The sequence below is a fragment of the Bombina bombina genome, chromosome 2 (assembly GCF_027579735.1).
Source record: "Bombina bombina isolate aBomBom1 chromosome 2, aBomBom1.pri, whole genome shotgun sequence".
In the NCBI taxonomy this organism is placed as follows: Eukaryota; Metazoa; Chordata; class Amphibia; order Anura; family Bombinatoridae; genus Bombina; species Bombina bombina.
In genome coordinates, this window is record NC_069500.1 from 532295558 (window position 1) to 532309755 (window position 14198).

The following is a 14198-nucleotide window of genomic DNA, read 5'->3' on the forward strand; positions in this document are numbered from 1 at the left end:
GTCTGCAAATTTAACATTCATAACATAGATTTAGTGGTTGTTTACAGAAAGCAAAGCACGCATGTGGGCTCTACTTGTGGACATACAGGGGCCACATGCGATGTGCTATTTCCATATGTCAGAAGAAAAGCTGTCCCAGTTCCCTTCATATTGTAAACTTCATCTGCCATAAGAGGGTTAATTGGTCACAAGGGGAGGGAGGAAGAGAGGTTGGGTGCAGTATGTGTCTGACTGCTACCTTCGTCTATAGAAGGTATCCACTTGTTGTCACATTAATCTATCAGTCAGCATAATGTCACATTGGTATTAGGGATATCATTTTGATCAGTTTGATGTCTCATCAGTCTGTAGAATATCATATATGACGTAGCTTTGTCACATTGGTTTGTGGGATGTCAAAGAATATTAATCCCTGGTTGATCGCCAAGGAAAATATTCAGCATTTAAATAATTTAAGGCCAGAGGTCATCATTTGCCTATGGCTTTAAATAATACTGAATGAATAGTGTAAGACAGTGATTTTTAACCTTTTTTTTGCCGTGGCACACTTTTTTACATTAAAAAATCCTGTGGCACACCACCATTCCAAAATTAAAAAAAAAAAAATCACACATTGTAGCCTAATACAGCATATATATATATACACATACACACAAACACACACATACTGTATGTATTGTGCTGTTATGCCATGCCTCCTACAAACTACCCCTGCACAGGGAGTAAAAAACAAGCAAAGTTTAAAAAATATGTCACACTGTTGTCAGTCTGCCGTGGCACACCTGAGGATCTCTCACGGCACACTAGTGTGCCACGGCACACTGGTTGAAAAACACTGGTGTAAGATGATGCTGTTCAGGTCTGAATTGAGTCCATGTTAATTCAAGAGGCACGCACTATGAACTCAGTGGTACCATGAACTTGATTCAGCTCATTACTTTCCAAAGAAGCTAACAGTTGACCAGGGCCTGGGCGTCTAGGTGTGAAATTCTCTGTAATAGAGACTGTCTTCAAGGGCCCAATGTCCCTACAAGAAAGAGACATCAAATATTTAAAAAGGGAGTTGACAAAAAACACAATGTTATATATGTGCAATGAGAGGAGAGAGGTATGGAAAGTGTTAAATGAGAGATGCTACATGATGAAGAGAGAGTAAATGATAGGTAAAAGTTAGATTAAATGAGATATTGGCTTAGTGATATTGTAATATAATGACAGAGAGCCTGTATATAAGGGAAGGAAAGAATAGGTATAATGAGTGAATAATAGTGTAAAACAAACACAAAAAAGACTGATTGAAAACTTGACATGGCAAAACAAACAGAAAACAGGACAGACTTGTAGTATGATACATATATAGATGTTAGATGGATAAAAGGGAGGAATACAGTTTGTGGGACACTGAAGAAAAATAAGTTCATGTATGAATTTGTGTGTGTTTAGTGCTAGTTACTTACCCAACTGGTACAATCTTTGGCCTCTGCAATCCAGGACCTTCAACATGGAATGCAGCGTTGTGTAATGTTGTTTGTAGAGGATTTTTGTTGCCCCAAAATAGGGTCTCCATGTACCTGCAGTGCAAGAAAACACTTCATAAATATGTTCTACACGTATCACAAGGACATTACAAGAACACAAGCGCCAGCCTTTATATGAATTTGTTACTTTACTTAAAAGATTATATCACACAACCCACCATGGACCCTCAGACCACAACTAAAGTCCTATATGTGTACATAATGAGACACCTTTATAAAATGTGACAATAAAAGACTACCTAGGCAAAAATACAAGAAGAAGAATTTTCCCAGTATTAATGCCACCCCCTGCAGATAGCGGCCAATTGGCCGCTAGCAGGGGGTGTCAATCAACACAATTGTATGAGATTGGGCGGATTGATGTCTGCATCCCCACAGGACGGCAGACCAGTTAAGGAGCAGCGGTCTTAAGACCGCTGGTCTTAACTGCTGTTTCCGGCGAGCCTGAAGACTCGCGCAGAAAAGGGCATCAGGGGCCATTCGGCCCTTGATAAATTGGCCCCTTAGGGTCTATTACAATTTGTTGTGCAAAAACTTCAAATGCAATTTCTTTATTAGAAGCCCAATTATTTTATATCAGTTAAATGTCACAAGGTTTTCAAATCCAGTAGTCCTTAAAGGGACATAAAACCCCAAAAATTTCTTTCATGATTCAGATAGAAAATACAATTTTAAACAACTTTCAAATTTACTTCTATTATCTAATCTGTTTTATTCTCTTGGTATCATTTGTTGAATGAGCAGCAATGCACTAATGACTTCTAGCTGAACACATGGGTGAGCCAATGACAATCAATTTATATATGCAGCCACCAATCAACAGCTAGAACCTAGGTTCTCTGCTGCTCATGAACTTGCCTAGATAAACATTTCAGCAAAGGATAACAAGAGAAAGAAACACATAAAATAATAGAAGTAAACTGGAAAGTTTACAACATAGACTCGCAACAGAAGGCAGGAGCATATGTTGACCCTTTATGACTTAAGGACACAGATCAGTTCCACACATACACATATCACACTATACCTTTATGATCAGGTCTGGGGTTCGTGTCCTAAATGTGTGCTGTTTAGCCAGTTTCTGGCCTGAGTCTTTCACACTTCCAGAGACTGTTAGCATCATGGCTCCTTGGTCCACGAACTGTTTACGGTATTCATTGTATGTAATCTGCATTTCCACATGTAATGTAACAGTAACATTATTGAAAACTGTAAGACCCTAGTAGCAAACCATTTGATGAAACACATTGAGCAATGTGTGCGTGTGTTTAATGGTCACCTTCCACTGGTTTCAATGACACCTCACAAGCCTCCTGCTTAAATTATTTATTTTTCTTATTTCAGCATCACACAAACATTGACGTCATTGCCCGTGATGACACCATCTTGTGTCTCAACTGACAATGTCACATTATTTGTTTCCTCAACGTCCACCATTGCCAAAGGTTTGTTAAAATATTGTGCCGCTGTACGTACTGCATTACGCTCTTCAGCTGAACCTAAGTGAAAGCAAATACCAAATGGTTACACAGACATACAGTGTAATATAGACTGTGGCTTTAAATTGTCATTTTAATTAGGTTCCTAGTCTTTCCATTGCTTATAAATAATTTAATGTTCACCACCATCAAAATAAAACTTTTTTTTCCTAGAAAACAATCCAATAGTATAAGATAAAGCCATAGTGGAACAATGTAATGCAGAGTTGCACCAATTCACTATAAGCTAGATTACGGGTTTGGCGTTATGAGTCAAACAGCAGCGTTGTGGCCCATAACGCATAATTTTTCCTAACTCAGCCATTACAAGTCTTGTCGGTATAGGGGTACCGCAAGCCTTTTAGCATGTAACAAAACGTCAGTACCACACTCTTAAAAATTATGTTTTTTCATTCAGATTCAGTATACGCGGCGACCGTATGAAGAGGATGCTCCGCGCCGGATGTCTTCAGGATGGACCCACTCCACGCCGTCAGGATAAAGATAGAAGATGTCGCCTGCATGAAGTTTGAAGAGGCCGCCTGGATGAAGACTTCTCGCCGCTTGGATGAGGACTTCTCCGCCGGGATGAAGATTGAAGAGGCCACCTGGATGAAGACTTCTCTTGGGTGGGTTTTATTTTTAGATTAGGGTTTGGACAGTAAAAGAGCTAAATGCCCTTTTAAGGGCAATGCCCATATAAATGCCCTTTTCAGGGCAATGGGTAGCTTAGGTTTTTTAGATATTTAATCTTTAGGGCAATGCCCTACAAAAGGCCCTTTTAAGGGTCATTGGTAGTTTATTCTAGATTAGGTTTTTTATTTTGGGCTGTTTTTTTAATGGGTATTATAATAGGAATCATTTTTATTATTTTTGATAATTTGTTTGTTATTTTGTGTAATGTATTTTTTTAGAGGGTGTTTGCTTTTCTTTTTTAGGAAAAGAGCTTTTATCTTTAGGGCAATACCATACAAAAGGCCTTTTTAAGGGCCCCCCAAAAGGCCCTTTTAAGGGCCCTTGGTAGTTTTGGGGGGTGGGGGTTTGTATACTGTTAGGGGGTGTTTTTTTTTTTTTTTAGCAAAAGAGCTGTTTAATTTAGGGCAATGCCCTACAAAAGGCACTTTTAAGGGCCCTTGGTAGTTTATTTTGGGGTGTGTTTTTTTAAAGGGTATTAGAATAGGAATAGTTTTTATTATTTTGGATAATTTCTGGGTTTTTTTTGTAATGGTAGGTTTTTTTTTTTTTTTAGTTTAAGGTAGCTTAGGTTTTATTTCACAGGTAAGTTTGTATTTATTTTAACTAGGTAGTTAGTAAATAGTTAATAACTAACCTAGTTAAAATAAATACAAACTTACCTGTGAAATAAAAATAAAACCTAAGATAGCTACAATATAACTATGTTATATTGTAGCTAGCTTAGGTTTTATTTTACAGGTAATTATTTAGTTTTAAATAGGTATTATTTAGTTAATAATTGTAAATTTAATTTAGATCTATTTTAATTATGTTAATGTTAGGGGGTGTTAGTGTTAGGGGTAGGGTTATGGTTAGGTTTAGGGGTAGGTGTAGGGGTTAATAGTTTAATTTAGGTTGTTCTGATGTGGGAGATTGTACGTTTAATTTAGCTCTATTTTAATTATGTTAAAGTTATTGGGTGTTAGGGTTAGGGTTACGTTAGGTTTAGGGCTACGTTAGGGTTAGGGGTTAAAAGTTTAATTTAGGTTGTTGCGATGTGGGGGCTGCCAGTTTAGAAGTTAGTTTTTTTTAGTGGTAGTGATTTGGAAGGCCAGAGGTTTAGGGGTTAATAGCTTTATTTAGGTGGCGGCAATATAGAGAGCGGCACATTAGGGGTTAATAACTGTAGGCAGGCGTCGGCGATGTCGAGGGCAGCAGATTAGGGGTGTTTAGACTGGGGGTTTATGTTAGGGTATTAGGCTTAAACTGTATTTTCTTTTTCCCCATAGACATCATTGGGACTGCGTTACAGAGCTTTTCTTTCCGCGATCGCAGGTGACCCGCTCTCCCCATTGATGTCTATGGGGAAAGCGTGCACAAGCACATCAAATCAGTGCTTGTTTTTGGTGTGGTATGAAGCTTAAAAACCCCATATCGCCCACACAAGCCTGTTTTTTTTTTTAAACTTGTAATGGCAGCGCTATAGGGTATTAAATAATACCACTTTTGTTGCGTTCATTAATTTCCCTATAGTGCTAAAAACTCATAATCTAGGCATATGTTTTGAGAATATAGACAATATGAATTCACTAACCTTAGATTTAGCTTATTAAATCAGGACCTAAATCTCAGATATTCTGACATGATGTGTGATTGTCAGCACAAATAGGATTTGACTGAATTTAGCATTTTAGATGTGGGCTAACATCAGTTATATTTAAATGAATAAATTAATTGTTCAACTAATATTTGCATGTAAGAGAGATGGTTGGCGATAATGAAACCTCTGGCTGAAAAAATAATGACATAGTTGCTGGCTAAAGAGGAACACTATGGTAAGCTACCAGCATGTAGCTATGCTTCCTTAAGCTGTATAAGTTTGTGATTTAGTAAACTCTAGACACGTGCATTTTGTTTCATTCTGAATAGAAATTCAGACGAATTTGTCAAATTCGGAGCTTCGGATTGATTCGAATTTCCGAATTACTGTAGCAACAAAACGAACGAATAAATCCGAATTAGTTTGGATTTATTTGTTACATTCGGATGGCCATGGACTAATCACAATTACACCAGTATTGTACAGTATATTAGGTTATATCACTCTGCTATGGGTTACACCTAATATTACAGTACATAATACTAGTCTAATACACAGCACATCCCACCTAACACATACCGAACTTCCGAATTTACGAATTGAATCCGAACCGAATACATCCAAATACATCCGAATTTATTCGAATCCGAATGAATCCGAAATGAATGCATTCAAATGTATCCGAATTCAAGTCTAGTAAACTCAGAGAGACCCATGTGACTTAGAAATGTAATTTACAAGATTTCAGTCTTGCAGGGGTTTAGTAATTTTAAACCAGTTTAGAACATATTTTTTACTTGCACAAAGTAACTTCAATGAGGACATCAGCATCATACTGAGCAATTAACGTCCTGCTATCTAACACCTGACACTGCACCAGCAGTACATCAAGAATGTATTCATTGCTCAGTTCATCAGACTAGCGTCTCCTCAATCCTAATAGTCTATTATACAGACATCACTGTTTCTTATATCAGGTTAAGGAAGTGCTGGTATCATATTGTAACACAGTTAGTGTCATTCATTTGACTTTAACACCAGCTTTTAGTTCTGGTAAAAACCTCCTATTAACATCTGACTGCAAATGACGTATATTTTATGTGTAGTGCTATTTAGTTTATCTATCTGTCTGTCGGTCTTACTGTCTGTCTATCTATCTTACTCACATTAGAAACATTTTGCAGTACACAGAGAAAAGTCGTGATTGTGCAGATAAATTACCTTCAGGATGTTTGTAAAGATATGTAATATCTTCTCTTGCATTAGATCCCACAGCCTTGGTGCTGATATGATGTCCAACTGCTCTCTCTTCCGAATGATCATTTGGCATTCGTTGGTAAAAAACTTTGTCACTGTTCACCTGTATCAAAAAACAGTGTTTTATAACTATACCAAGAGAAAATCCAAAACGTAACAACAATAGCAAAAAAAGCCATGCAAGTGCATAATGACGTATAAAACCTATGACAGCACCTTATATGTGTGCAGTAATCCCATACTTGATGACTGAATTATACATAGTATCACAATGGACATAATGTACGGGAAAACAGTATCGTCAGAGAATATACACACCTCAGCAAAAATGAATGGAGTGTCATATTTTATGTTCACCAGTCCATTCTTGATGTCAAGTACTGGAGAAGGACCACAGCAATATATACCTAAGAGAGAAGGGTTAGAAGATTCTAATAGACAGGGGGACAGTAAAGAAAATTAAATAGAATAACATAAAACATATAAAGAATATAAGGAAAGACAGGATAGACTTTCTGGGTCCCTCAACATTGCTGGTCTCCTGGGGTGTGGCATCGATAGCCTGCCATCCACTGTACCCAGCAGGCAGGTAAGGACGTGTCATCCAGCAGTCATTCCATATATGGTAATTCCTAAGGACATACAATTTTTTTAAGATGCTCAAAAAACAAAGTATTGCAGTATGAAGTGATACCTTTTTTATTGGACTAACATAATATTTTAAAGACAAGCTTTCAAGAGTTTTCCTCTCTTCCTCAAGTCTGAAGCAATACTGATCAATCTGATATAGATACACATCACATACAACAAATGGAAGGGAGGGAGGAGGGTGAGAGGGGTGTCATAAAAAGCAGAGTATGTGTCTGAAGGAGAAAATAGCTGAGAATAGCCGGAAAGAGTAAATAAACAAAGGAAAGTAAATAGGCAAGATGAGAGGAAAAACAAAAGGAAAAAGAAACCAATATAAGACAATAAGATGAGAGATTATAGAAAGTTATGGTAGTGTGTGAGAAAGCCAGAGTCTACATTAAGTCCTTCATTTCTGGTGTTGAAATGTGTGATCATTTTCATCTCAAATGTCTTTCGTTCATGAGAGTCTTTGAAATTCCCTTTAAGAACTTTAATCCTGAGGTTAAGGATGGAGTGACCAGTCTGGGTGAAGTGATTACCAACCAGGGTACAATATTCATTCTTCTTGGGGTTTTGGATCAAGTGCCTGTGTAGATTCATTCTGAGATGCAGCTTTAGGCCAGTTTATGTTTCTTATATCATACTGCAATACTTTGTTTTTTGAGCATCATATATATATATATATATATATATATATATATATATATATATATATAGTATATATTTATATATACTGTGTGTGTGTAAATATATAAATATATACAAACACACACTTCCAAAGCAAAAGCATGCATTGTGCAAAAAAAAAAAGAAGACATTAATTGCACAAAGTAGTAAACTATCTTACACACAGACCTATGCATGTTGAATTTCTTACCAGATTGAATCACTGTTCTTTTCTTCAATGGGTTTCATGTTCTCATCAAAGTATACATCGAATGTCAAGTTACCATCAGTATCATGAGCAGAAGCAAAATTTGTGATGGTGCGTCCTGGGATCCCAAGACAATGGAGTACTGGATGGAGAAAATTTGACAGTATGAGAAATAACAGGTGACAAAAAACAAGAAGAAAAAAAAAGGAAAGAATCAATTAGATGTGGAAATGAAGAGATTTTGAAAATATGGTTGGGGAAGTGAGAGAACAAAGGGTATACTCTAAGAAGAATATTTCTTCATCAAAAGTGTTTTGTGTTATTATATTGCTCTACTCCAGTGTTTCTCAACCGCGGTCTTAAAGTACCCCTAACAATCCAGGTTTTTATTATAGCTGAACTAGAGCATAGGTGAAATAATCAGCTAATGGGTGAGAACTGGTTAGTTACCATGGTTACTGATCAGCTGATTATTTCACCTGTGCACTACTTCAGCTATAATGAAAACCTGGCCTTTTGGGGGTACTTGAGGACCGCGGTTGAGAAACACTGCTCTACTCCTATCTTTCCTTTGTATGACTCTATCGTCCTATTTTCCTCATACCTGTAGTTGTAGCGCCAGCAAACATCCAACACTATCCATATTTGACAGGCACTCCAGTCTGATGATAGCGGAGGAGGATGTCCACACTACCAACCCAGGCAACTGGGTTCACCCTATATGCATATTTTCCAGACCAGTTCCCTGCTACCACTCAATTGTCATCCATGGAATTCACCTGGTGGTAGAGAGAAAATGAGACTAAACATGTTAAAAAGCCAAAAGTAGGGAGAAATTGCAAGATTGTCATCATGGGTGAGGGACTGAAGATAAGCATGGTGGTGAAGAAAAAGATGAGGAAATTGGTTTACCAATTATAATCCCAGTATAATCTAGTAGTGTATCTGCCAAGTCATGATACTCACCATGGCAGGTATGACTTGAGTGACACTTATGGGATCTCCTCGTGCTGATGGTGAGAGGCCAGCTCTGTCAAAAAGAAACAATACTGCATCTAGGATTCCTCTGTCAAACTGTGGAAGACATACATGAGATATTGCTAAGAAATAAATAAACAGAATTAATAGGAAATAATGGTAAAAAAGGCAGGGACACAGAAATGAAATGGAACTTAAAGATCATAAACTGTGGGTAGACAAGAAGACAGTATGGAGAAAGAAGATATAAACTTGTGTCAAGGAAAAAATGAGCAATAGAACATAGAAACAAACTAAAATAGAGAAATAATATAAAGAATAAAAGTAGCCTCATAAATGAGAAAAGAGGCTGAAGGGGAAAGCCTAAAAATTTGTATTTTTTTACAGGTAAAAGAGCTGTTTTACTTAGGGCAATGCCCTACAAAAGGCCCTTTTAAGGGCTATTGGTAGTTTATTGTAGGCTAGGTTTTTTTTTTTTGGGGGGGGGGCTTTTCTATTTTGATAGGGCTATTGGATTAGGTGTAATTGTTTTTATTTTTGATAATTTTGTTTATTATTTTTTGTAATTTTAGACTTTTTTTAGTAGTGTTAGGTTTTTTAAATGTGTAATTTAGTTTTTTTTAATTGGTAGTTTTTTTAATTTTAGTATAATAGTTATGTTAGGTTAAAGGGACATGAAACCCAAATTGTTTCTTTCACGATTTAGAAAGAGCATACAATTATAAACAACTTTCTAATTTACTTCTATTTTCTATTTTGCTTCATTCTATTGATATTCTTTGCTGAAAAGCATATCTAGATATGCTTAGTAGCTGCTGATTGGTAGCTGCACATAGATGCCTCGTGTGATTGGTTCACTGTGTGCATTGCTATTTCTTCATTAAAGTATATCTAAAGAATGAAGCAAATTAGGTAATAGAAGTAAATTGGAATGTTGTTTAAGATTGTATTCTCTATCTGAATCATGAAAGAAAATGTTTGGGTATAGTGTCCCTTTAATTGATAGTTTAAAGTTAGTTTTTTTTTATTTCACAGGTAAGTTTTTATTTATTTGAAGATAGGTATATTGTAATTTTAATTTAAAGTTAGGGGTGTTAGGTTTAAGGGTTAATAGTTTAATTTAGTGTTTTGTTATGTGGGGGGCCAGCAGTTTAGGGGTTAATAGGTTTATTTAGTGGCGGAGATGTGGGGGCCCGGAGGTTTAGGGGTTGCTAGGTTTATTTCGTTGCGGCAATGTGGGAGGCCGGAGGTTTAGAGGTTAATATGTTTATTTAGTTGCGGATATGTGGGAGGCCAGATGTTTTGGGGTTAATAACTTTATTATAGTGTCGGTGATGTCGGGGAGCGGCGGAATAGGGGTTAATAACTTTTTTTAGGTGGCGGCGATGTCGGGGATTGGCGGAATAGGGGTTAATATCTTTTTTTAGTGTTGGCGATGTTGGGGCAGCAGATTAGGGGTTAATAACTTTCTATATTTTAGGGGTGTTTGGACTTGGGGTTTATGTTAGGGTGTTTAAACGTAACTTTTTTCCCTATAGACATCAATGAGGTTGCGTTACGGCAATCGCCATTCTGCTCTTCAGGTGTTAGATTTTTTTCTAACACTCTCTCCCCATTGATGTCTATGGGGAAAGCGTGCATAAGCACATCAAAGCAGCCCTTGGATTTTGTGCGGTATGGAGCTAAACGCAACCATATCGCACGCACAAGGAGGCTTTTCAGAAACTCGCAATGGCAGCGCTATGGGGGGTGAAATAACGCAACTTTTATTGCATTCATTTCGCTCCCTGTTTAACGCAAAACTCGTAATCTAGGTGATAGTAATTTAAGATAGCAGCAAATAACAATTGCCATTGTATATAGTTATTTATTTTTGGGCTGAAAACTGAATTAAGCATATTGTGAGCTTGCAGTGTGCAAATAAAGCAAAATTTATTTAGCATTTTTGTTTCACAGAATTATTTTTGTTGGCTGAAAACAGTAGGGTCTGATAATGAAAAGGATGTGAGATTGGAAAAAAAAGTATAGTTATCATGGAGAGTGAGTTTATGATACACTTACTGCGGCACCAGGCATTGAATAGAACATAAAGCTTAAGCTTGGGATCTGCAGGCTGCGTAGAAGATCCACCAGGACTCTGAGTTTTCACATAAAGCTGATACTTTCCCACTGGAGCCTGAGCAGAAGTATTTAACCATAAAGTGGCTTTTTGACCACTGGCCTCAGCTATCTGACACCCCCAATTACCCTGATCGAATTCTCTGACCATAGGCAATGTGACTGGCTGTGAATTTCCTGCAAGAGAGACAAACATATTAAAAATTGGCGTTGCCATATAGATGAAAACAATAGAGAAAGACTCCGTGATGAAAGTCATATGTCAATATCAATAATTTATAGTCTAGGGGTATCAGTAGAGCGCTGGTACAAGGGGGATACCACACAACTTACAAAATGAAAAGATCCTTCGTTCTTTTCAGGATAGTTTTAGTGTTAGGAGGGTTGGGGTAAGTGCGCTAAAAAAGCTAAAGGTATCAAATAAAGTTTAACTCCTTCTTAGTTATCGTTTAGTTTGAAATTTAAAAAAAGAGATTTTTTATATAAAATTTTGTAACAGACGTCCTAAAAATTGTTTATATTTTGTTTCATTGAACAGTGGTCAGAGGAATAGAGTGTAATATTTATGGTTATATGTGCTAGAATTACTCAAATAGTAATTGATTATTTAAAATTAAAAGAAACTTTTCTGAGTGATATCGTGAAAATGTCACTGTGAAAAAAAAGGACTAATGTGAAAAAATGGTTAATTCGTTACTAGTGTTAAAAAACTTATTACTTGTGAAAACTATTCACATTGGGTGATGCAAATTATTAATAAAAGCTAAGTAGCCAAAAAACTTTATAACAAAAGGAAGTGTGTGATAATATCAGTGGCGGTATCTAATAATATATATTTACAAGTTCAGAGTTGCATGAAAATAAACATAATATAATAATAAGTTCTAAAAATCCCTTAAAAAAAAATATAAACAAGTGTGCAAATCTCATCTATTTATTATAAAAAGGTTTAAAATTTCACAAGGGGACGTCTCCCCAGATTACAACAACATAAAAATATTAAATGAAACGATCTCTGTAGTAATCAACAAATTGCCAGGGACTGTATATCACAGAGACACAGTATATTGCTATGTTATAAACTCTGGTGGTAACTTTTTTTAAGATAGATTTGATATCCGGAATAAAGTCTTTAACACAAAAGCAATCCAGGTAAATGATACAAAGTTGCTATGCAAGTGCCGTAATTGGTTATGTTTACGAACAGAGTTATGCCCTATAGGAGTGATCATAAACTTCCTTTTGTGATGGTATAGTCAATTTATATTGCTTACTTGTATATTCTGATTCCTCTCCGCCTTTAATTCTTAAGAGATCCTCTGGAGTTGGTATCCGACGGCTATCTCCAAGCTGAGTCAGTACGCCACATGTGTCTTGGCGTCTGACGTCATTAGTGTATTTTCCGGCTGTCAGAAAAAAACTTGCAGCTGGGGCATATGTTATATCCAAAAGTGGTTTAGGAGATGAGTTCGTTATTTAGCAATTGATGTAGCACCCTGCACCTAGTGCTAATGCACGCAGGGACAGATTGAGCTCAAATATAAAAGGTCCAAAAATAGCAAAAAATAACCCGGGTTACCTCAGAAGTTGGTTTAGAATTGTTTAGATTTCAGATGTCATCATCTGTAGGAGCAGCACAGTCACTTAGATCGACGTGTTTCACTCACCAGGGAGCTTTATCAAAGGCTGCGTGTAAGATCCACCAGGACTCTGAGTTTTCACATAAAGCTGATACTTTCCCACTGGAGCCTGAGCAGAAGTATTTAACCATAAAGTGGCTTTTTGACCACTGGCCTCAGCTATCTGACACCCACAATTACCTTGATCAAATTCTCTGACCATAGGCAATGTGACTGGCTGTGAATTTCCTGCAAGAGAGACAAACATATTAAAAATTGGCGTTGCCATATAGATGAAAACAATAGAGAAAGACTCCGTGATGAAAGTCATATGTCAATATCAATAATTTACAAACATTGGCCTAGATTACGTGGCCTAGATTAGCTGCTTAGACTGGGTGCCCTATCAAGATCACTGGACCTCTCTAAGATTAGCGCACTATCTGGTAGTACAAGTCCATGGTAAAACAGAATAACAGAGAATATTCAGCACTAGTAAGTTTAGAGAAAATACTTTTCCATATATAATAAACATGAAAACACTTTTCTATATAATAATACAAATTGGTCAAAATGATTATAAAGCTATACTTTTGAACTGTCCCAGTTTTCCTGGGACATTTACAGTTTTTGGCTTTCTGTCCATGCTTTAATTGTGCCAGGAGTCTGTCTCAGGAGTGCTTAGCTGTGCTTAGCTTTATGTTAACACATAGGGGTATATTTATTAATGTGCGAGCGGACATGATACAATGTAGTGTATCATGTCCGCCGCACATCGATAAATGCCGACAGCATACCCTGTCGGCATTTATAATTGCACCAGCATTTCTTGTGAACTGCTGATGCAACGCCGCCCCCTGAAGATTTGCGGCCAATCGTCTGTTAGCAGGGGGTGTCATTCAACCCGATCGTATTCGATTGGGTTGATTTCTGTCCGATGCCTCAGAGCAGGCGGACAAGTTATGGAGCAGCGGTCTTCATAAATTCTGTTTCGGCTCGCCGGAAACAAGGGGCATCAAGCTCCATACGGAAATTGATAAATCGGCCCCATAGGCCTAGATCACAAGTGGAGTGCAAAACATTTGTCATATTACAAGTTGCTCAAGTGCAACATATGAGTGCTTAAAAAAGCGCAACTTGAGACCTGTCAGAGTGCCAGGAATCAGACTGAGACGAGAAGTGCAAAAATAATCACACCTTTATTAATAGCAAAAAATAATAAAAAGTCCACAAGTCAAATAACAAGCCAGGAGTCAAAACCAGAGCTGGTAGTCAGACAAGCCGAGTCAGGAGCCAAAGCGAATAGTCAGACGAGCCGGAATCAGGAACAAGGAAAACAGCAGAGTCAGGAACAAGCCAGGGATCAGGAACCAGGTAGGACATCAGGCAGCCAGGTAAAACACAGGAGCTCTCACAAACAGGTCTGAGACA

The 14198-nt window shown here is 37.2% G+C and overlaps 1 pseudogene; it reads right to left on the reverse strand.

Annotated features, from left to right (window-relative positions):
• Nucleotides 1-865: 865 nt before the first annotated feature.
• LOC128647171 (protein-glutamine gamma-glutamyltransferase K-like) overlaps nucleotides 866-14198 on the reverse strand; it is a 39695-nt pseudogene continuing 26362 nt past the window's right edge.